Source organism: Triturus cristatus, chromosome 2_1, assembly GCF_964204655.1.
Source record: "Triturus cristatus chromosome 2_1, aTriCri1.1, whole genome shotgun sequence".
NCBI lineage: Eukaryota > Metazoa > Chordata > Amphibia > Caudata > Salamandridae > Triturus > Triturus cristatus.
The window spans coordinates 948,240,973-948,262,899 of record NC_140581.1 but is presented as its reverse complement, the minus strand read 5'-3'; positions in this window follow the sequence as shown (position 1 = coordinate 948,262,899).

Genomic DNA, 21,927 nt, shown 5'->3' with positions numbered 1-21,927 from the left:
ATTTAAGGGTCCCTCCCCATGTTTAGAGATAACATTATTAGAGATTAGTTTTTCAGTTTTGATTAATTGTTCGATTGTTTGGGGCTCATGGAGCTTAGTCCGACTCTTCTTTCCAATCTGCCAGTCACGCCCCTGAAGGCTCTGTGTAGATCAATTTTCTACAAAGTCAGTCCTTGAGGGCTGGATCCATGCCAGATTTAAGCATTTCCCCTTCTAGATAAATGTTGTTATCTTAAAATTCTGGCATGTATCCTCCAGCACTGACTTTGGAGAACCCTGGTATAGATGAATGAAAATTCTTCCTGGGCAGGTGATCAACAATTTCTGAGCTGGAGCAGGCTCTCTAAGCAACACAGGTTCAAATCAGTCCTGTGGTGTATGAACTGTAGCAAGAGGAAGCAAATGAAGAAACTATACAATATACCTCTTCTCCAGCACTGTCAAGAGCGGATAGTAGTGTTTAAAGCCACATTCCATATGGCACCGAGGTTGAACCATGACCAAACGCAGAGCTGAAAAGTGGGAAGAGACTTTAAACTACAAGATACTGTTTTCAATAAGGAAGAGAAGAAATTAACTTGTAATAAAAAGAAGGTCTTTTTGCCATAATCGTTTGATGAAATAAAGGTGGTGTTCCCCTTAGAAGAAAATACATCTGTGCAGATTCATGAATACAGCATGTGAAAAATTGGGCTTGATGCAATGAAGGATCAAGTTCACAGCACGCATAATGCCTGTAAGAGTTTGGTGAGTGGCACAGCAGTAGTGATAAGATCAAATAGTGGTGAACGTGTTGGGGATCCCATGGGTGAACCATGAAAACTATTTATTTTGAAAACTAGATAGATTTCTAAATTTTGCAAGGACTTATAGTGTAAATAGCTGAAGGTTTTTCCCCATTACAGCTACTTGTTGAAATGAAAAATGTTAAAGTTATGAAGAAGAAAAGAGAAATAGGTGACGCGTTTTCCATTAGTAAGTTTTTGCACAGAAGGCCTATCTACAAAAGTAAAACACCATTACATCAGTCAGACTCTTTCAGTCACAAAGATATATAGATTTTGTTGAATGCCAAAAATCCCACGGAACCCAGAGTAATCAAGTGAGCTGCTTCTTGGAAAGAGATTCCGCTGTGCAAGGAATAATTTAGAGTATGAGAAACCGCAGTGAAAGTTTAGCGGTAGAAGGTATTATACCATTCTGAATTTTGATTTACACTAAAAGCCCAGTCATTCTCAAGGTGTTATCTTCCAAAATGTGCTTTATGCGCACACTGACTTACAATTGGAAGCAAAACATATAGAGAAATGCAATATATAATGAAAAATGTCATACTGTTCTGCATTTCCACATTCCTCCCAATAAAACTGTACTCCACATGGGTGCTTGGCCTACCACATGCGACGGAAAGGGCCACAAAATACGAGCATATGAAAATGAAAAGGCCACATTACAATGCATGCGATACATCGCATGCCATTACAACGGGGTCATTACAACAACCGCGTTGTTACATCACATACCATTACTACGCAAGTCGTTACAACAACTTGCTGTAGGGAGCGCGCTGGATTTTGGAACTGTATAATTTACTATTTCAACTCCAGTCTGTGCAACAGTAGGGAAGGTTTGGATTTTAAATCCAACAACTTCTGGCCCCTACAACAAGTCGTTGTAACGACTTGCATTGTAATGGTTTGCGATGTAACAACGCAGTCATTGTAATGACCGCGTTGTAATGGCATGCAATGTATCGCATGCGTTGTAAACGATGTTTCCCATGAAAAGAGGAAAATTATATTCTGATAAAACTATAGCGACAGTGGCTGTCTGGCGCATTTGGACCCACGGTCTTCCAGAAACCTAATAAATATACCACTTTTGATTGGAAACGGTTGTGGTACACAGGTCCAGGTACAGCAAGCACCCATGGAAGTCTAGCAGCACTGGCTTTTCTAAAAACTAGAGACCAAGGGAATCCAGAGTGGTAAAGTTTGCATGGGTCCCAGAATGTTTTCATACCAAGAATGTTCTACGAACATCGTAAATATGTCTAAACAAAAAATCCTCTCAATTACCATTAGGATGGCTGCAGGATTTGCCTCGGGGTTGGTCTCCACCCAGGGAAACCTACCTACCCTAGACCGTTCTGTAAACTATCAGCCCATAGAATCCAGAATTATGTGGCATGAATGAGTTCAACCAAATTTTTTCTTACCCGGAATCCACTAGAGACAAGTACCCATAGAAAGGGAGAGACCTCCATTTCTAACATACCTGTCCCACTGTAATCAGTGCACAGTAGCTGAGCTGTGCCCCCAAGCACTGCATTAAGTAAAAGCCACAAGGAAATAAGGCTTCTTCCACCTTCAGATGAGACAACAGCAGGGCACCATGCGCAAAAAAGCCCCCAGCTACTAGTGAAGCTCTTTCCCAGCAATCCATGTAAGGGCCTGAAAACGAAATTCCTTTGGTGTGAGCCCTGGGTGCAAAAATGTGACCTCTATGTTCTTTGTGATTTTAAGATATTGTGGACTACATATAGATTACTTCCTTTACACTAAAGGGATTAAAAGTATTAAGCTTTGCTGAAACCTATATTTTCAAATACTCTAGCTAAGAAATGGGTAGAAAAGTCATTTGTGCAGCACATGGATAATTAAAAAAATTAAAATCATTAGACAAAATTGATTTTCAATATATATGCTATTAAGGTCACTTTTCTAAATGCTCCCCTTATGGTGCAGGAAATTGGAACTAATTACAGGCTTCAATGAGCAAAGGACTGCCTGCACTTCAATTCCTTTCTGTTAAGAATTGTTCCATCCAATGACACCTCTTTTTTTTTATACTGTAGGTGTTGGAGAGTGCTAGTTTTGGGTGAGTTTTACATTAATGGGAGTGAATCCTAGGCCAAGCTGAATACTGCCATTTCATTACATAGTTATAATTGAACAGTGTCCCATTATTTTCAATACTGAGCTACTGTTCAGTTATAACTGAACAGCATCCTTGAGAAACTCAATAAAAATATTCAAACCGAAAATGGCGGAACTGAACTCAAAATATGGAGGGCCTAGTAAAGGCCAATTATTATGACAAAATAAGTAGACCTTAAAGTCCTACTTGGTTAAGGCAAACTGTTCATCTTTCAATTATTGGTTGGCTTAAATTTGTTCAAATGGTAATTCAAGAACCAACAAATTTCCAGGAAAAATGTAAAAAGGTGTTTGCACCGAGTAGCCTTGTCAAGACCCGATTTTCAGCTTTATTTAGAAGCCAAACTGCACCTTACACAGTTTATTTGATTTTTTATGGAGTTTTATATAGCGCAAACTTGATCCAGTATCGGGTATCAGAGCGCTTTACATAGCACCAGTTGCATTACATGAGGACATATTCATTTTTGTTTGGCACGGGGAGATTAAGTGATTTGCCCAGACTCGAACCCGGTTCCTCAGATTCGAGGTCAACCGCCCTCACAGTTAGGCCAACTCCTCTCCCCAATTTGAGAGCTGCAGAGTGATGTCTGGACTTCAAAGATATGTTCTGCGTGGCTCTACTTCATTCAAATCCTTTGATAGGTTTTCTTCCAAAATACAAACATTTTTAAGACAATCAAGTTAAAAAACATTTGAGACACTGCTCATATCTGGTGTGATGTTCAGAAGTGCTTAAGATTTCCTCCAGTCGTGCAGCAACCCCCATTAGGTCTAATTCTCAATTTCCTTTCATTAAGCTCCTTGAAGGCTTTTCCCTGTATAAAGAACTGTTATGGTGAAAATATATTTTTTATTTGCATGCTAAGATTAAATCTTTTGAAAATTTATGAAATGTGGCAAGTGTTCATCTTACATTCCCACTAAATGGGCCAATTAATGCTGCCATAGCCACAAAGGAATTTGAGGATATATTATTAAAAATACATAACCTTTTTTCTGCCAAATCCGAATCACAGTATTCTGTTAAAGTTATATCTCAATTTTTGAAGAATCTTGAGTGACACAAGACCCTCCTTCAAGGGTGTGTTAACAAAAATATTATTTCATCTCAAATTCCATCGACAAATGCTTTAATACTGAACCACATCACCTTTTCATTAATGCAGTGCAGAGGGTCTAATTCAGAAAGGTAAATGTACACTTTTATGTGAGTTTACTATTTTTTTCCTATTCAAAACTACAAGTGAATAGTGAGTTTCCAGCTGCCCGGACTCCACAATCGGGATGGAGAGCTGACCACATAAAATATCGGACAGTCCTCTCTTTATATGTGTGGAGTAGCCACAGTTGTAAAGGTATTATTTAATCTTGGTTTGTGAATAGCAAAATAAAAGTAAACTTGTAAGTAAACTTTCAGAAAAGTGTAGGTTTACCTTCGTAAATCAGACCCAGAATGTAGTTTTTTTTATTGCTCCACCAGTCATATATGACCTCTTCGAAGATATTCATGAAGAATGAAGACCACATCCTCGCTGTGGGGCAAAAACGATTAGACCTATTCCTATGTTTGTTAGGTGCCCAAACTTAGAAAAGGTTTGACTGGAATTAAAAGAACTTCCATCATTGTATCTAAAGAGGTTCATGCTTGTGACCAGAGTTGTGAAACAGGAGATTTAAAGACAATGAAAATCTAACTGTGCATCTAGTTTTTCAGTCTCCATGAAGGAAGTTAACAATGTGGCTAGGATGGAACTAATGTTGGCAAAGGTACACATAAAGTCGGGCATATCTACATTGTGAAAGAGGAAAATTGAACTATTGGTGGCAAGGACTCACATTAATGAACAACTTTACAAGAAGCATTTGGTGAGTATCATATGCGCGCAGAGTGGGCCGGGTTTATTGTATTTTCCCCCAGTGGAGTCTGAATATTATTAGATGCAACTGAGGCTGTGAGATTTCCGCTAACCAATGCCATCAGCTGATGGGATGCTTTTCCAAGTCTTGATGAAGATTAAGAAAAAGACTATTTACAACACAGTTCTCAGTACATATGTTTTGCACTTGTCTCATCTATAGTCTTAAGTTCTCAAATGACATGTCAGTGCGAAAAATAAGAACAGACTAACACAATCTTAATTATAAGCCAAAGAAGACCATTTGCCTTTTTTCCTTGGTAAAACATTTCAGCGATGAAACTGTGATTCCACGAACTACAATCTGGACAAATTAACGTCCCTTTATGTAAGGGTCAGGATTTTCAACAACAAAAAAGTCTGATTCTCATTATTCTGCAACAACAAAGTAAATACAATGAGAAGGATGCAGAGTCCCTGAACCCTGTTGCGAGTTGGCCCATTAGCTTGAAGAGTATTGGATTGTTCCCTAAATACATGTTCTTTTTGTGCTGCCAGGCTCATAAGACGGATGGCTGTTTTATCAGTCTCTAAGATGTTTTCAAATATATGTAGCTGATTGTTTTATTTGTAGACCAGACACATTTTTAAAACTGCCAGGGAGTGAGATGTCTATCTTTAAGCGTGGGCAGACGTTCCTATGACATCTTGAGTAGCATGGAGAAACGCTAATTCCGGAGAGGGAGTGAAGTTCAGTTTGCATTTTTCTCTTATGATTCTCCAAAGTGATTGCCAGAAAGTATGCAAGCTAGGTCAGGGCCTAATAATATGTGTTCTGTTCCCTCCAGGCTGACCACATCACCAAAGGCACCTTATGAGAATTAATGCTACCATGTTAGAAAACTTTAGAACAAAGCAGTGAAAACGTGTTTTGGTAGGAATTCAGATTTTGGAAATGGAGCTGGAGATGTTCAGGAACATTTTGGGAATGTTCAGTTGCAGACCAGTGCATCTTGTAAGAACAGCTAATACTATTCTCAAAGCAGTCAGCTGACCATAGCAGGGGAAGACTAGAACTGTCTCCTTTATATATTGGAATACATCAGATCTGCTTGGTTAAAGTGGGAGAAAAGGTGTCTCCTGCTTTACTTTGAGCCCTCCGCACTGACCCAGTGCTCTTAGGTCTAAGGGCATTAGCCTCTTGCAGACCCCACAAGGAAAAGACGAATCATCAACTAACCAAGGGGCATATTATCAAGAAACGGCGTTACAATTATCGCCGCTTTAGCGGCAGAAAACCGCCACTAAAGCGGCGATAATGGGCTTGATAATATGCCCTGGAGAATTCCAATAGAAGCCCATGTTGACACCAGAACATGGGTTTCTATTGGAATTCTCTAGAGCATATTATCAAGCCCATTATCGCCGCTTTAGCGGCAGTTTTCTGCCGCTAAAGCGGCGATAATTGTAACACCGTTTCTTGATAATATGCCCCTGAGTGAGGACTGCCAATAGTGGAAAACATTTTTCCATGAGCCTTGGAAAAGCAATTGTTATCTTAGAATCAGAGGCAGCTGAATCTGTCTGCAAGAACACCAGCAGGAGTAGGTAGGTGGACTTAGATCCTATATTTACCCGTGGCTGGTGTTCAAGAAGCCTTCTTTGGATGTGAGGGAAATTCTTCAGCTCCTAGACGACTGTTACAGAACTTTGAAAAAGAAACCACTTGGGAATGTTTCCATCACTACAATACTGGGGTACCAAGTGTACCCAATAAAGACTATGATCAGTGCAAAGCTTTTTTAAAGGCTTCAATGGACAGTCAAAACAAGTGATAGAGCAGAGATTTCTTCTAACAAATTTGTGACAAACAAGACAAAACGATTTTGACAATACCGTATATAAATGTTGACAAACGTGTGTTAGGCTCACACGTTTCTGGGAAAAAAAACAAAAATGCAACTCTGATTCAGATATTGCATCGTAAAAGCATGCAGAATGCTAGAATAAGCTCATGTTATATTTGTGTTTACTCTAATAGATGTGAAGATTTAACACATTTAATGACCTTGATCTTATGGTTTGAAAAATGTGATATTAATATTAAAGAGATTCCATATGCAAAATTAACGTTTCATGTGTTAGAAATAAAATAATTATTTCATGTTGTAACATGTACACTAAAAATGAGAAAAGAAAAGTAGGTGCTACACAGGTTTTAGTTAAAGATGCTTTTATGAATCTTTCTTCTAATGTACTTTTTTGGTGTGCCTTAATAACATATAGGCAAAGAAGATTTATATGGACTTATCTTTTATATATGTGTGTGTAGCAGTGATATTTGCTACATTTTCATGAGTACCATATACTTACATGAATTAATGATGACTTAATTGAAGTGTTTATTAACACAATATTTGTGAGATTTATATTAACTGTTATTCAACGCGCAATACATATTTCAGTATAATTTATTGTGAATGAGCTGTATTTAATGTAGGCCTCAAATCTTGTTCCTGTCCCAAACGTGTGCTCATGAACTGCATAATCTGAAGTCTGTGAGAACTTTTAACAAAGTTAGCATTTATATTGTAACTCTCAATTATTTCCTTTGACATCTCCAGCACAGCTTAAGTGTATTTGCAACAAAATTTGTTACATACTAGAACAGATCCTTGAGAAAGGACTGTTTAAAATTGAAGAGCATGTTCTTGCTTACCCTCTGAATATCTCATTGTTAATATGACTGAATTTACAATGGCTTAAGGAAACTACGTAACTTGAATTACTGAATTCTTCCAGATTGTATACTTTTTACCTACTACATCATCCTCATCCTAATGAAGACGACCAATGGGCCAGAGTGGTCTGACATTCCTGCTGATGCCAAGGGGGGTCACCACAGAATTTAAGAAGTATAATTGCTCAAATTTCGGAACTGAATTTGACCCCCCCTTCTTTTGCAGCATTAAAACGGATGGCTTTGCCATTGGAGGACAACGCAAACTGTGACATGGTGACATATTATTATTGGGAAGCCCGCTTTTAGATACTTGTAAGAGTAGTTTTTAACGTTTTAATATTGTCTGCTGGTATTATTAGAGATCTTTTATATATCAACCCTTGGTATGAGGAGTGGTTCTTATATTCCCGAGTTAGGCCCATGTCGCAAAGCAGCTAATTTCTTACATTCTCCTCACAAATAGCATTTCCAGTTGTGACCTTTTGCACACATTTGCACAAACGACTGTGTTGGATTAGTTTCTCTGAACTAAACTTGTTTTTACCTCTAGATTCGCACACCACTATCACAACGCCCTGCAACATCATGTACAAGGTCTGGTTTCACACTATGTACAAATGTCATCACTATCTTTTCCATGGGGTGACAGGGCTATCTATATATACATAACATCACTAATCTATGTCCATATAGCAAGGCTGCTTTCTATTATAAAGGATGAGCATTCCGATAGATTAGCAGAGGAAGTACTTCCACTGACACCGAGGTTCCTTGCATGCTGAGAAATCACCACGCAGCGGTCTGACATCTTGTGAGGGGTGTCCAGTTCATGACCAAGATGGGGTCCTTCACTCCATTCCATCAGGTAATGGGGTTGGATCATCCCTTGGGGGGATTCTTGGCTCCAGACCTACACACACCATAGGAGAAGGAGTATTCTAGATTGCTGCCTTGTTTATATGCCTACATATGTGCATTGTTTAGCACCATGGTAGAAACTACTATTTACGCTTTTGGTGCTTGTTATCACGTTTATCTGCTTCTGTATACTAATCATGGCAGCACAGGTATTTTATGCAAGAATATGATTGGTTCAATAAATTTTATTGAAAACATCCCACTGTGTATTCTCTGTATATTTCTCTGAGAATAAGTGAGCACAAGTGACTGAGCGAAAGGTTCTGTGCTGTTTCCACAATCCCTAAGGGGTCAGGGTTGTCATCTTCAGTGGTTGCCAGAAAGTCATTCGCTCCCTGGTAGGTTAGGGGGGTTTACGATGGCACTGTGAGCTAGCTGCTCTATAGGCAAACATATCCTTCGTGGGTGTCCGGAATCAGTCTTGACACCAGGCCCTTAGTTTATGTTGTCCAAACAATGTGCCGGTCCTTGGTAGGAACTACACAACAGCGGGGGTCTCCTCTGTCACAAAGACCCACATCTCATTGAATCCCGCCACCTCACTAGAACCGCCAAAGCATTACACATCCTCAGTGCAGGCGCTCGCATCCATCGTCAACAGCAACCTTGATGACGATGGACTCTGCATCGCATCCTCTCAGCTCTTCTGAACCGATGCATTGCTTTGGCTGTGCGACGCATCTTCGACGTGGACCCTTGCACCGCTCTGCAAATCAGGATTTAAGGTACTTTGTTCAGCGGGCTTATCTGGGGCCCTGTAGCGGCCTGTGCACTATAGCAGTCAGCCTGAACTTGTGACTTTGTCCCGGTCCGGTGTGATCAGATATCCACAGTTGGCGCTTTGTGATTTTTGGTGCTATTTTCATTTAAATCTTTAAACATGCATACATACGGTTCTACTGCTTGGATTTTTGTCATTTTGGTCTTGTTTTATTTTTTTCAAATACCACTATTTTTCGAACATGCGGTGGGATCCATTTTTTGTGCTGTTTTTCATTTTATGATGCTTGAAATGTTTCACAAATACTTTAGCATTGCCTCTAAATTAAGTTTGACTGCTCTGTTCCAAGCTACCAGAGGGTTGAGCACAGATTAATTTAGGGTTGACTTGTGCCTCACCCTGACAGGGATTGTGTTGCTGCTGAACCAGGGCTCTTTCCCCTGTGAACCTACAACTTAATTTCTTACACATTGGTGATCAGCTGTGAGGATTAGGACTTGTGTTTGGGCAGTGCCATGCAGTGATTGTGTGTACACTACCATCCAATATATGAGACCAATTTGAGTTTATATTCCCCTTGACTGGCCTTTTTGCTTTTTCAAAATTCTCTCTCTGACTGTTGTGCCTGAATCCAGACCTGCAAGGATGGAGTTTAAACTGGCCAACATGGACTCCTACACTGTGGCCCAGCTCAAGCAGTCTTCAAAGAGAGGCAACTTCCAGTCAAGAGCAACACTAGGAAGGTGAAGCTCCAAAAGGCTTGGGTGGAAGTCCAGCAGTTACTGGTTTCAGCAACAGAAAGAGATGATGGTGTGGACATGCAAAGAGAGGATCTGGACACCAGTCCTGAGAGGCAGCAGTCTGCAAGGGGGATAATGTACCTCCCGAGTTGGAGCTCCCTGCTAGAGCAGAGAGTAGCATATTTTCCTAAGGCCTGTTCCCAGAGGAGCTGGCTGACAGGAAGGCAGAAATGGAGTTCGGACTGGAGATGGCCAACATCAGAATGAAGGAAAGGAAGCAATCCATGGACAAGAAACTCCCAGTAGGGCAACTGGATCATGCAAGGAGTCTTAAGGAGCTGGACCTCAAAGTCAGACAGGAAGTGTCCAGCAAAATTGGTGGCAGCATACCCAGGTGTCCTCTGGAGACAACAGGGTCTATATTCCCAAAGGTCTGGTGCCTGACTTTGTTGTGGGGGTGACATTGACAAGTGGTTTGAAGCGTATGAGGTGGCTCTGAAGATGCATAGAATCCCTGAGGAATATTGGGGGGCTAGTCTCTGGAAGCACATACTTAGTGAGGGGAGAGATGCACTACTTGCTATAGATAAGGGACACAGGATGACCTCTCCCCCCATTAAGGACACCTTTGTCAAAAAGTATGGTCTTACCCCAGAGAAGTACAGGCAGAAGTTTAGGGACTGACGTAAGCTGGACCAACAGTCCTGGGAGGATTCTGTGGACTCCCTTTGCAAGGCACTGAAGGGCTAGTTGAAGGGCAGTAAAGTGAAAGATTATCAAGAGCTGTGCAATCTTATTGTGAGTGCATGTATGTTCAGTCTTTGCTTTGTAGATCTGTGCCAACACTTTATTGATAGCAAGATCCCTGACTCCAGGGAGATTTCCAAGGAGGCACCTAGTGGCTCAGCACCAGGGTCCATTAGAAGGTATCTGGGTGGTATCACCACAAGGGTGGGCAGGGTCCCCACCAGTGGAAAGAGGGGAGATATGAAGCATAACACACATAGTTCTCTAAAGGTCCCCAAACTAGCTCTAAGGGTCAGGACTCCAAATACCACCTGAACAGAAAAATATATGGTTCCCTGACAGTATGTCCTCGGGAAAGACACACCCTAAGTGCTATGAGTGTCAAAAGGTTGAGAACTACTTAGGCTGCTGAGTGTCTTAAGAGGGTGCAGCCTCCCATTTATGGACAGACACACATTTTGGTTAGTGTGGTGCTTGGGGAGGAGATTGCCTCAGATAGTGTGGGGGGCAGCGTAGTGTCCCTAGTTGATGGAGGGATGATGAATAGAACTCACATGTCTAGTAACACTAGAAAATACAGGCCTTGGTCACCATCAATGGCCATAAGATGGAGGGTCTGAGAGACACCGGAGCCAGTATGACAACTGTCATGTCATCTTGTGACCTCAGAGCAGGTAGTCCCTAATGCATTCCACCAGGTTATTGCAGCCAACAACCATGATGTTCATACCTGGTAGCTCTGGTTCCCTTTCAGTGGGGGGGCTTTCAGGTTTCTTGAGGGTAGCTGTGAATCCATCCATGCCTGTGGATTGTCTGCTTGGCAATGACACCATCTGGAAAGAGGTGGAGAACAGGTCACACTTGATGTTAGAGTTGCCTGAGTGAGTGTGCCGGACCACAAGGTCCATGGCCACCAGAGAGGTAGTCAGGAGGACCTGGAGCTTGGAAATATGGCACATGTGCCCGCCAAGAAGAGTAAGGGCTAGGAGGATGGGAAACTCACTCCTGAAACTCCCATGGTCCAGAAGGAGGCCAAGCATGAGGGTGAGGCCCCGGAACCTACAGGGAAGGACATTTCCATGTTGGGGAACCTATCTGAGATGACCAACCAGCAGCAGGAAAGGGGTGCCACCAGGGAGCAGTTCTGCAAGGCACCGATGAGTGTCCTACTTCTCAGGGCCTACGGTGGCAAACCGAGGCTAAGGCAGCTGATGATTCCCTGGTTTACTGGGAAAAATGACTCCTGTATAACGAGCCTAGGGTTCCTGAGCCTGGTGCAACCTATGTGTTGGGGGTTCCCCAGTGACATAGGGCCTTCCTACTTGAGCTGGCTCATTATATACCCCTGGTAGTTCGTCTAGGTGAGGACAAGACCTTTGAAAAGCTTGTCACCCACTTTCATTGTCCCTGGATGAGGATGGCCTCAGATGCATTATACAGCTTGTGCTCTACCAGCCAGACCATTGGCAAGTGAGGAAAGAAGTGCAAGTCTACCCTGCAGCCATTCCCTGTCATTAACACTCCCTTTGATAAGGTAGGCATCAGCATTGTTGGGCCTCTGGACACCAAGACAGCCATGGCAACAGGTTCATCCTGGTCTTGGTGGGCCATGCACCTTGGTACCCTGGGGTTATACCTCTGAGGATGGTGAATGCATATATGGTGGCCAGGACTCTAATGGGGATCTTTACCCAAGTGGGCTTCCCCAAGGGGTGGTAATTGACCATATACCAACTTCATGTCGGTGTACATGAAGTCCATGTGGAAGGCGTGTGAGATAACATACAAGTTCTCCACTTCTTACCGCCCTGAAACTAAATGGCTTGTTGAGAGGTTCAACAAGACTCTAAAAGGCATGATTATAGGCCTCTCAGAGCACTTGCGGCAGAAGTATGAGGTCCTCCTGACATGCCTTTTGTTTGTCTACAGGGGGGTACCACAGAAGGGGGTTGGCTTCAGCCCCCGTTGACCTTCTGTGCGGGCACCCAGTGAGAGCACCTCTCTGGTGAAGGAGAGCCGTGAGCAAGCTCTCAGGAAGGTCCCCCAGGATGTGGTCAGCTACATCCTGGCACTCCACTCCCAGGTGAGTCTATTCTGGAAGAAAGCTAAAGAGAATCTGGAAGTATGGGTTATAGTGCCTGTGGAGCCCAGAGCCATGCAAGGCTGCTGGTATGGGCCCCTATGGGGTGAAAAAGAGCAAGAGTGAGGTCACCTACCTGACTCACTACTTGATGCACCCATGCAATTGCTATTGGCAACAGCATGTCTGTGAGAAGTAAAATCTACAGGCTGTCTGACAAGGTGAGAGATAGCAGAAGTAATGCTGGAGTTAGGGGTTACTGAGCCCTCAAACAGCCCGTGGTCCAGCCCAGTGGTGTGGTTCCTCAAGGCTGCTTCTCCATATGCCTCCCCAGAAACATTCAGGGACCATATTGAAAGAGTTTTGTCCCTAGATATTGTGTGAGAGCAACAGTAGAGTGAGTGAAGAATGTTCTACAGAACAGCAGACCAGGAGAGGTCTCAGACGCAAAGAGAAAAAGCAAATATTTCAAGGTGTAGGTTCTCTGTAACAAATAGTGTAAGTACAAATAACAAAGTTCAAAACGATTGTATCACTTAAGCTTTTAAAGGTAAGGCTTCTATTTACAATTGTGATGTGGGTGCTCCTTTGTAATTGTAGATACAAGTATAAATTACCAGTCACCTTTGGACTGTGCATGCTGCTCCAAATAACATTTATAATTGGAGGGGTAATCTGGATTTATTCCTATCCCTCAACGGAGGTTCCTCTAAATTGAGACTTTGAGCAGAATGTCTTAGTCGGTGTCCTGCCATCCATATTGAAAATCACAGCCTGATTGTTGGGGCGGGTCAGGACTATTTCAAATGTTCAAGCTCCTGTAGATCATAACATTCTCTGGAACTGCTATTTATTGTTACCAGTATCACTGCTGGGTACAGTAAGCTGTACCAGAGCTCCTTCTGCCTGATAAAATGACATTGAGCTAGAAATTGTGATAGCAGAGGAGACCCATATTGATTGACCTAGGAGAGCCTCTTTTATTGTTCCATTGCAGATGAAGCCGGTGTGCACTTGGAAATTCTAGCTGTGATCTGAACTCAATATTAAAAAGCTGTTGCGGAAAAAAGCACAAAAGAACAATCATATCTTTCTTTTCTACATTCTTGGGGACAACATCTAGGTTGACATTTAACTCCTATCTTCCAGATCAATGATCTTCTTTTGTATATTCAACACTTTCACTTCTAGAGTCTCTAGTCGTTTTTCCGACCTGCCAGGTACAGGCCTTAGTGTAAGATCTGATGGGGGAAAACCCTGTGCTACTCAGAACTTAGGTAAATAACCAGCATAATCACATGTGATTCTGTCGGAATTCATTGAACAACTATTCATTTTAGGAGGAGTCACACAATGACTCTCACATGTTGCCTTACATTAATATTCAGCACCAGGCTCAATAGTTCTTTTCAAAGTATCTGCAAAATATATTGCCCAATTAATTCGAATTTGTTTTTAATAGAAAAAACGGTAATGGTACAACACATTTGAAACAGGCTGTGCAAATGAAAATGTGATATCATGCTAATAGATACTCAATTCACTGTTAAAACAATGACATTAGATGTACTCAATCAGCTGAGGTGACATAAAAAAAATGAAAGAAAAGTGTCAACACCACTTACTTAGGGGCATATCAGCAAGGAGGCGATTTAAAATTATCGCCGCTTTTGCGTCCGTTTTCAGACGAAAAGCGGGGATAATTTTATCGCCTTATCAGCAAGGTCATGCTATCGCGTGAATCCTTGCATTAGCTCCCTTTCCCGTAATTCCCACCTTTGCATCTCTAATGAGATGCAAAGTGGGCGTTCCGTTCCAAAATAACTGGAGAAATGTCGCTAACCGACATTTCTCCAATTATCAATGGGCACGCTAACAAGCATAGCGATAAGAAAAGTAGCGCTCACCTTGGTTATCGCGACTTTCCTTACACCTGCTTTTAGTTTGACTTAGCCACTATATCCAATGTAAGGTGGATATCATGGCTAAGTCTACCCTGCCCTATCAACAAGCTATCGCCAAACTTTGTGAGATTATCGCTGGATTTCCAGCGATAATCTCACATTTGGCAGTTAGCGCTTGGAATTTTATCGCTTTTGAGATAAGCGTTGCTGATAGCACGCTATCTCAGCGATCAAATTCCACGTTACCCGGCGATAATTATCCTAGTGCTAAGTGCGCTTAGAGATAATTATCGCCGGTCCTTGATGATATGCTCCTTAGTACTCTGATAATGCCATATCAGAGCATGAGTGATTACACAATGAGCCCTCAGGGGATCAGCCTGCGTGAAAATATATAAGTGGAGGGAAAATTCCTAGCAGCGGTCATACAAAGAGGGAAAAGTGCTGTTACCATTACTCCCCAAAAAGGATTTTAAGTGAGCAGTCAATGAACAAACATATCATATCTTCGAATATTTGAGTGAAAAACTGCTGCAACATATACTCACTGTTACAAAACATTAACTTGACACAAGTCCCCAGGGAAATCACATAAAGGTAATTAGGATACCAAGAGTAAGAAAACAATGGAATTACAAAATATTGGTTTTCCATCATCAATTAATAAAATTTGCTGCGTGTTTCCTGGTCTCTCAAACTCATTCAGTTCATTTCTAATCGTCCGTGTCCAAGAAATGTATCCAGGTGCACTCCCTCTCATTTAAAATTGAGTTCATGTCTCCCCCCTCCACCCAGCGGGTACGTTTGATTTTCTCGAGGACCAGACTTCTAATATCCTGATCACTGTGCCCTGAGGTCATGAACATTTTTACCAATGTGGCTCCTTGGGTCTTACATCGGATCCTACTGAAATGTTGGAAAATCAAACTGGGGTCAGATTTATCAATATTTCGCACAATGCATCTGGATAACTTGCTGTTGTGAATGAAACAGACTCACAGAGATTGCCAATGCGCTTGTGTGTGGTAACTTTTAATGTTCCACTGACCTGTGCTTTTAAACTGAAGCCGCGCTTTCCGCATCACCCACCCCGGCCCACCCCGGCTGTGTGCCGTTGTGTGGCGGGCAGGGCTAAACCCAACAGAATTCACTTCCGGTTTGAGGAGGCGGGACTTCTTACCCGGGACTCCTCATAAGAACGATGTGCACGCGAACGTGCAGCGGACGCGCACAGCGGGCGCGCCAAAGGCAAGCCCGTCTGTGCCCGTCCGCGCACTACCGAGCCCAGAGACCAAAACCCCTGTTCCAATCGGCAGGATCATATTTTCAGCTGAGGATCTACGTAGACTAGAGAGGCCTTGCGATATTTTATGCAAACATAACATAATCGCTGACAGTAGAGAAAGGGGATGCAACCACTGTCAACTGATCCTAACACCCAAACCAAATAAGGAGACAGTAGGAAAGCTAATCCTAGCACTATTAAACTGCAGGTCGCTAGCTAAACATAAATTTGAAATCCATGACTTACTAAGAGAGCGATATTTGGATGCTCTTTTCCTGACTGAGACATGGCTTCATGAAGGCTCCACCCCTGATACCTTGGATGCCATCCCTAATGAATATCTGATAACACGGCAGGACCGAGACGGTCAAAGAGGCGGCAGTATTGCTATAATTCACAAATCCACACTGAAATGCACAACTAAAAGAGCAGACATTGAAGATTGCGAGGCACTTTTATTCTCTTTAGCAGCCACAGAGGATCACACCACTGCCGGCTTTCTGATATACCGTCCGCCAGGACCACTAGCACAATTTATTACTAGTCTAGAAGAGGAACTAATACACCCAGCCCTTCGTCACAAGAATCTCCTGGTCCTAGGAGACTTAAATATACATTTCGACAACAAACTAAATCAAGATGCTAACTCAATATGTAGGGACCTACTGACACATAACCTAGTACAAAAAGTGGAGCACCCACGCAGCAAAGGGGACATACCTTGGACCCAATTTTCTCAAACATCACGGAGAAAGAGGTAGAAACACCATGGCCAATTCCCTGGTTGGACCATCATTTAATTCAGTTCACGATACCCTCTCAAAGGGAAAGATCAGAACAACAGATCAAGAAAATCACGACCAGGAAATGGAATAATTTTAACTCTACCTCCTTCACCCGTGAACTATTAGGAGAAAGACCCTTACTTGATGTAGATATCAACCTAGCCAATAACCAACTAGAAACATGGATTACACACGCACTTGATAGGACAGCACCTTGGAGTTCTAGGACCCCAAGGAGACAAAATGAAACTACCCCCTGGTTTAATGTGGAGCTAAAGTCAGCCAAAAAGACCTGTAAAAGGCTGTAAAGAGTATGGAGGAAGGACTACGGTAGTAGAGCAAAGGAATACTACAAAAAGGAATTAAAACAATATCATGCACTAATAAAAAAAAACAGATGTACCTTTTACACAGAAAAAATTGAAGGGGCTAAGAACTCATCTAAAGAAATGTTTATCATACTAAAGTCCCTTAGAACACATGAAACTAAAGACGATTCTACCATATCTGCGGAAAGCTGCAACAGGGTAGCAGATTTCTTCGCAAAAAAGGTGACCAAAATTTATGACACCTTCCCAGTAGAAGCAAGACAAGTACAGTGCTTGCCTCTGGAAGCCATACCATATTCACGGGAATAACGCTAGAGGCCTTTAAGATCCCTGAATTGGAAGAGCTTACAGCCATAGCAAAAGGTATCAAATCTGGCTTCCCCCGAGATCCGGCCCGACCAGAAATTTTAATGGAGGGCGCCAAGGAAATTATGCCATATATATCGGAGCTTATCTCTAGATCATTCCAAAACGGCACGGTCCCGACCAAATGGAAACAAGCCATTGTTAAGCCTCTTAAAAAAATAGCATCATTAGACCTAGCCATATTGGAAAACCTCCGCCCCATCTCACTACTACCATTTGTGGCGAAAATTGCAGAGAAAGCAATAAATAAACAATTGGTAGAACACATAGACAGGAATGAACTACTCCATCCATCTCAATTGGGTTTCAGAAGGGCTCATTCCACGGAGTCAGCATTGCTTATGGCCTCGGAGACCCTGAGAATGCATGCAGACGAGGGACAGACAGCCGCACTGATCCTTCTCGACCTCAGTGCGGTGTTTGATACCGTCTCTCATAAACTCCTCCTCCATAGGCTAGAGACGTGCGGTGTGAGGCATATGGCTCTAAGCTGGCTGACATTGTTTCTCTCCTCACGAAGCTTCCAAGTCGCACAGAAAACTTACACATCGGAGATCATCCCACTACCCCAAGGGGTACCACAAGGATCAATTCTAAGTCCCACTCTATTCAATATTTACGTGGGACCACTGGCTGAGAGCGTAGCGAAACACAAGGTGTCAATTGTATCCTATGCAGACGATACTCAACTTATTGTGCTGCTATCTCAGAACAAGGACCAAGCGGCGGCACGTTTCTCCGACTGCGTAAAAGAGGTAGCCCATTGGATGTCCAATCACTGCCTCAAACTGAACGGTAATAAACCTGAGGTGCTGATTATTGGTAAGACTCCATCAGTCTGGTCTACCGCATGGTGGCTGGACTGTTTGGGCCAAATACCGATCCCTAAAACAGAAGTAAAAAATCTAGGGGTTTGGTTTGATTCCGAATTGACTTTTGAGAGCCAAATCCGTAAGGTGGCCAGGAAATGCTACTCTGCTATGAAAACTCTGCGAAAGGTCCTAGATCTCCTCCCTTCCAACGCCAGGAAAACCATTGTACACGCATTAATAACCTCCCAACTGGACTATGGCAATGTATTATATCTGGGCACTACAAAAAGAGGTCTAGCCAAATTACAGAAAGTACAGAATGCAGCGGCACATTTTAGTTCTAGGCCTGCCAAGAAGAACCAACACTAAACAAACCTTGACTGCTCTCCACTGGCTGCCAGTGGAAAAAAGAATCATGTTTAAGGCAATGTGCCACTGCCATCGCATCCTATTAATAAAAGGTCCTAGCTACCTGTTACCCTTAATCACGAGATACATACCAGGACATAGCCTGAGATCACTAGACAAGGACCTAGTGACGGTACCAAGAGTTGTCAGAGCAAGAATGGGGGAGCGCTCCTTTAGGTACCGAGCTGCAAAGTGTTGGAATAATCTCCCGTTAGAATTGAGAAGAGAGCCATGCGAAAGAAGATTTCGCAAGCTGCTAAAGACCTGACTATTTGTACAACCATAGCTAGGATAGACTTGGCAATACACTCACATAGCAACCAGACTTGCAGGCAAGCTTCCACCCTCTCATGTGAATTCTTTAGCGCGGGGACACACCGTCGGTGTACCCAAGCGCTCTATAAATGTATAAATAAATAAATAAATGCAGAGGGCAGGAATGTGTCATATTTATCAATATAAGGCACATTCCTGCTGTGTGCCTGGGCTGGCACAAATTCTGCTGCAAGTATCATGGTGCAAGGGTGCCAGCTTTGGGTGCAGGATTGCTTTTGTGCAGGAAGGATCATTACTGCAGTTGCAAAAAGTGGTCACACATACCCCTCTGTTCATCTTTTTTTCCTTTTATGTGTTAGTAAACATTCTCATGGATACTACCAAGCTTGCTTCCTCAGGCACCTTGAATAGGCTTTTCAGATACTTCTTCTGAAGGAGTTTGTTCATGAGAATATCTGATTCTATAAGGTAGTCAGACCAGAGCTTACAAAATCTTCTCCCCCTTAGAAGCTGCCTATTGGGCAAGTTATATCTGAAACTCCTGGGGTGGTGACTTGAATATCTAAGAAGCCTATTGCGTTCAGTAGGTTTCTGATATATTGTTGTATATAACCCGCTGTCAGCTACATTAACAGTAATGTCCAAGACATCTATAGCATTATCACTACTGGCCATGGGGAATTGGATGTACGTGGACCTTCCGTTTAGCCAGGCTTCTAATTCAGTCACATTGCCCATCCATATCATAAAAACATCATCTATGTTCCTTTTCCACAAGGCAATATTGCTTGAAAATGGATTTGATTCAGGGTATAAATACATAGGTTAATTTTTCTTCTTCCAAGTAGCTATTTATTAAAGTTGTAGGTGCCTGTACAAACAACTAAGTCAGCACAAAAATGACTTTGGACGACAGGTTCATATTCTGCGTGCAGTGTACATGCTGTATAATGTCAGGCCTCCTTTTCAAAATGCTCATAATGGAACAATGCAGCTAAACAATAAATGTCTGACATACATAGATTGTACAAGATTCGATAGCTGAGACACCAAAGAACCTCGCACCCATCCACTTGGTCCGGCAAGGGCAACTGCAGCAAAGAGACCACATCCTCTCCCCATTCCAGATGGACAAGGTCCTATGAGGGTGGAAATACGTATGGTTGGCTACCAATCCAACCCCACATGGCCCATTAGTGCCTGCACTCAAATACCCAGCTTTCAGGGGGCCTCTCATCTACCTTAGCCAACAATTTATCAATATAGGCATACCAAACATCCAGTGAGCATGCCAACCCCCACTGCAGGGGGGGGATCTCCTTATCGTTGTCTTAGAGGTCACCCATTTAAGAAGATTTTTCAACCAAAGTGACAAAAATGGAGCTACAGTGGACTTCCAAGGTGCTTAAGGAGGACGAATGGCAAGCCAAGGAACCTGATAACGTATCTATCCTTGCTCATCCATGTGGTCAACGCAAGGCATTGGAGTGGATCGCTCTGCAAAGGGTGATCCATGATTTCAGACTGAATCTGAAAGGCATCCCTCCAGTAGCAGCCAATCTCCGGGCAGTCCCACGCCATATGATAAAAGTCAGCCTCTGGACAGGAGCCTTAAGGGCATCTTGGAGTAACACCCGGAAAGATACAATGGTGACGCATCGGATCAGAGATGTCTAGTGAAGATAGTTGAATTGAGTGTATTTCAGGCAGGAGCTCCAGGAGACCATGTGTTCCAACGCACAGGTCCATTGTCTGTCTGCCAGCTTCTGGATGAGAGACTGAGACCATTTATCCCTTAGCTCCAGGAGAGGTGGCATACTAAGTTCCAGCAAGCCACCGTAGAGCAGCGTGGTTGAGTGTCTACAAAAATAGTGTCCTAACAACACCCGTAGCACCAACAACATGACTAGTTTGGTGCACTCTGGCCCCCACACAATCCCGATAGCCACTACCAAGGTGTTGTAGGTCAAGAACTGGCCCTCATGGATCTCATACCTATGCCTCACATCCTGAAAGGACATCAGGAGTTGGTGTTCATACAGGCCCCCCAACATGAGAACACTGTCCTCCGACCATGCTCCCATGCCATGATGGTCAGCAATCCTATAAATCACAGGGAGCACCCACAGCAGTAGAGCAGGGGCATACATCACAGGGCCAAGACTGCGGGTCACATCTCTCCCAGTCAGTTTTAGCCACCCTGGAAAGGTGCCCCACTCGCTGTATACAATGTTGAGGACCCATGAATCATTCCAGAATGTCTTGTACCTCCAAGCCCCGGACAACGGAAACCCGTTCAGGATTGGGACCTGTCACAAGCCACAGTATGGGCCACTGCAATTGTGCAGCAGCATAGTATAGTACAAATTGTGGCGCACCCATGTCCTCTTTGTCCAGTGGGCCGAGCAACTTATGTTAGGCCACTCTTTTTCTCCTGGAGCCCAAGGTCAAGTTGGAAAGAAATTAGTTCAGTTCCTGTAAGAAGCGCTGGGGCAAGGAAATAGGCACGGCCAAGAAGTGATACAGCAACCGAGGCAAAACCAGCATCTTGGGAATGGACACCCTGCCCATTGGGGAAAGAGGTAAAGTTATCCAGAAAGGAACTGAGCAGCATGTCCCCACCAGGTCCCAGCACAGATTACCGTCCACCAGGTCTCACTCCACATGGTAAATTGTAACCCTGAGATAACAGTAGGTAACATACTGCTAAGGCAGACCAGCATGGTGAGGGCCTCCTGTTTTGGCTCAGAAATTCTGTGTAGGAGGAAAAGACATGACTCAGACCAATTCAACCTCAAGCCAGAGGACCCACAAAAATCATCTAGTGCCTCGATCACCACGGGCAAGTCACCCATAAAATTCTGGAGAAATATCAATGCATCATCCCCGCATAAGCAAAATCACCTCCCGGGAGACACCAATTTGTACGCCCCATTGCAGGCCTCACAAGTGTAACAGACCTGCCAGTGGCTCCAAAGCCAGAGTAAAGATGAGTGGAGAGAGCAGACATCCCTG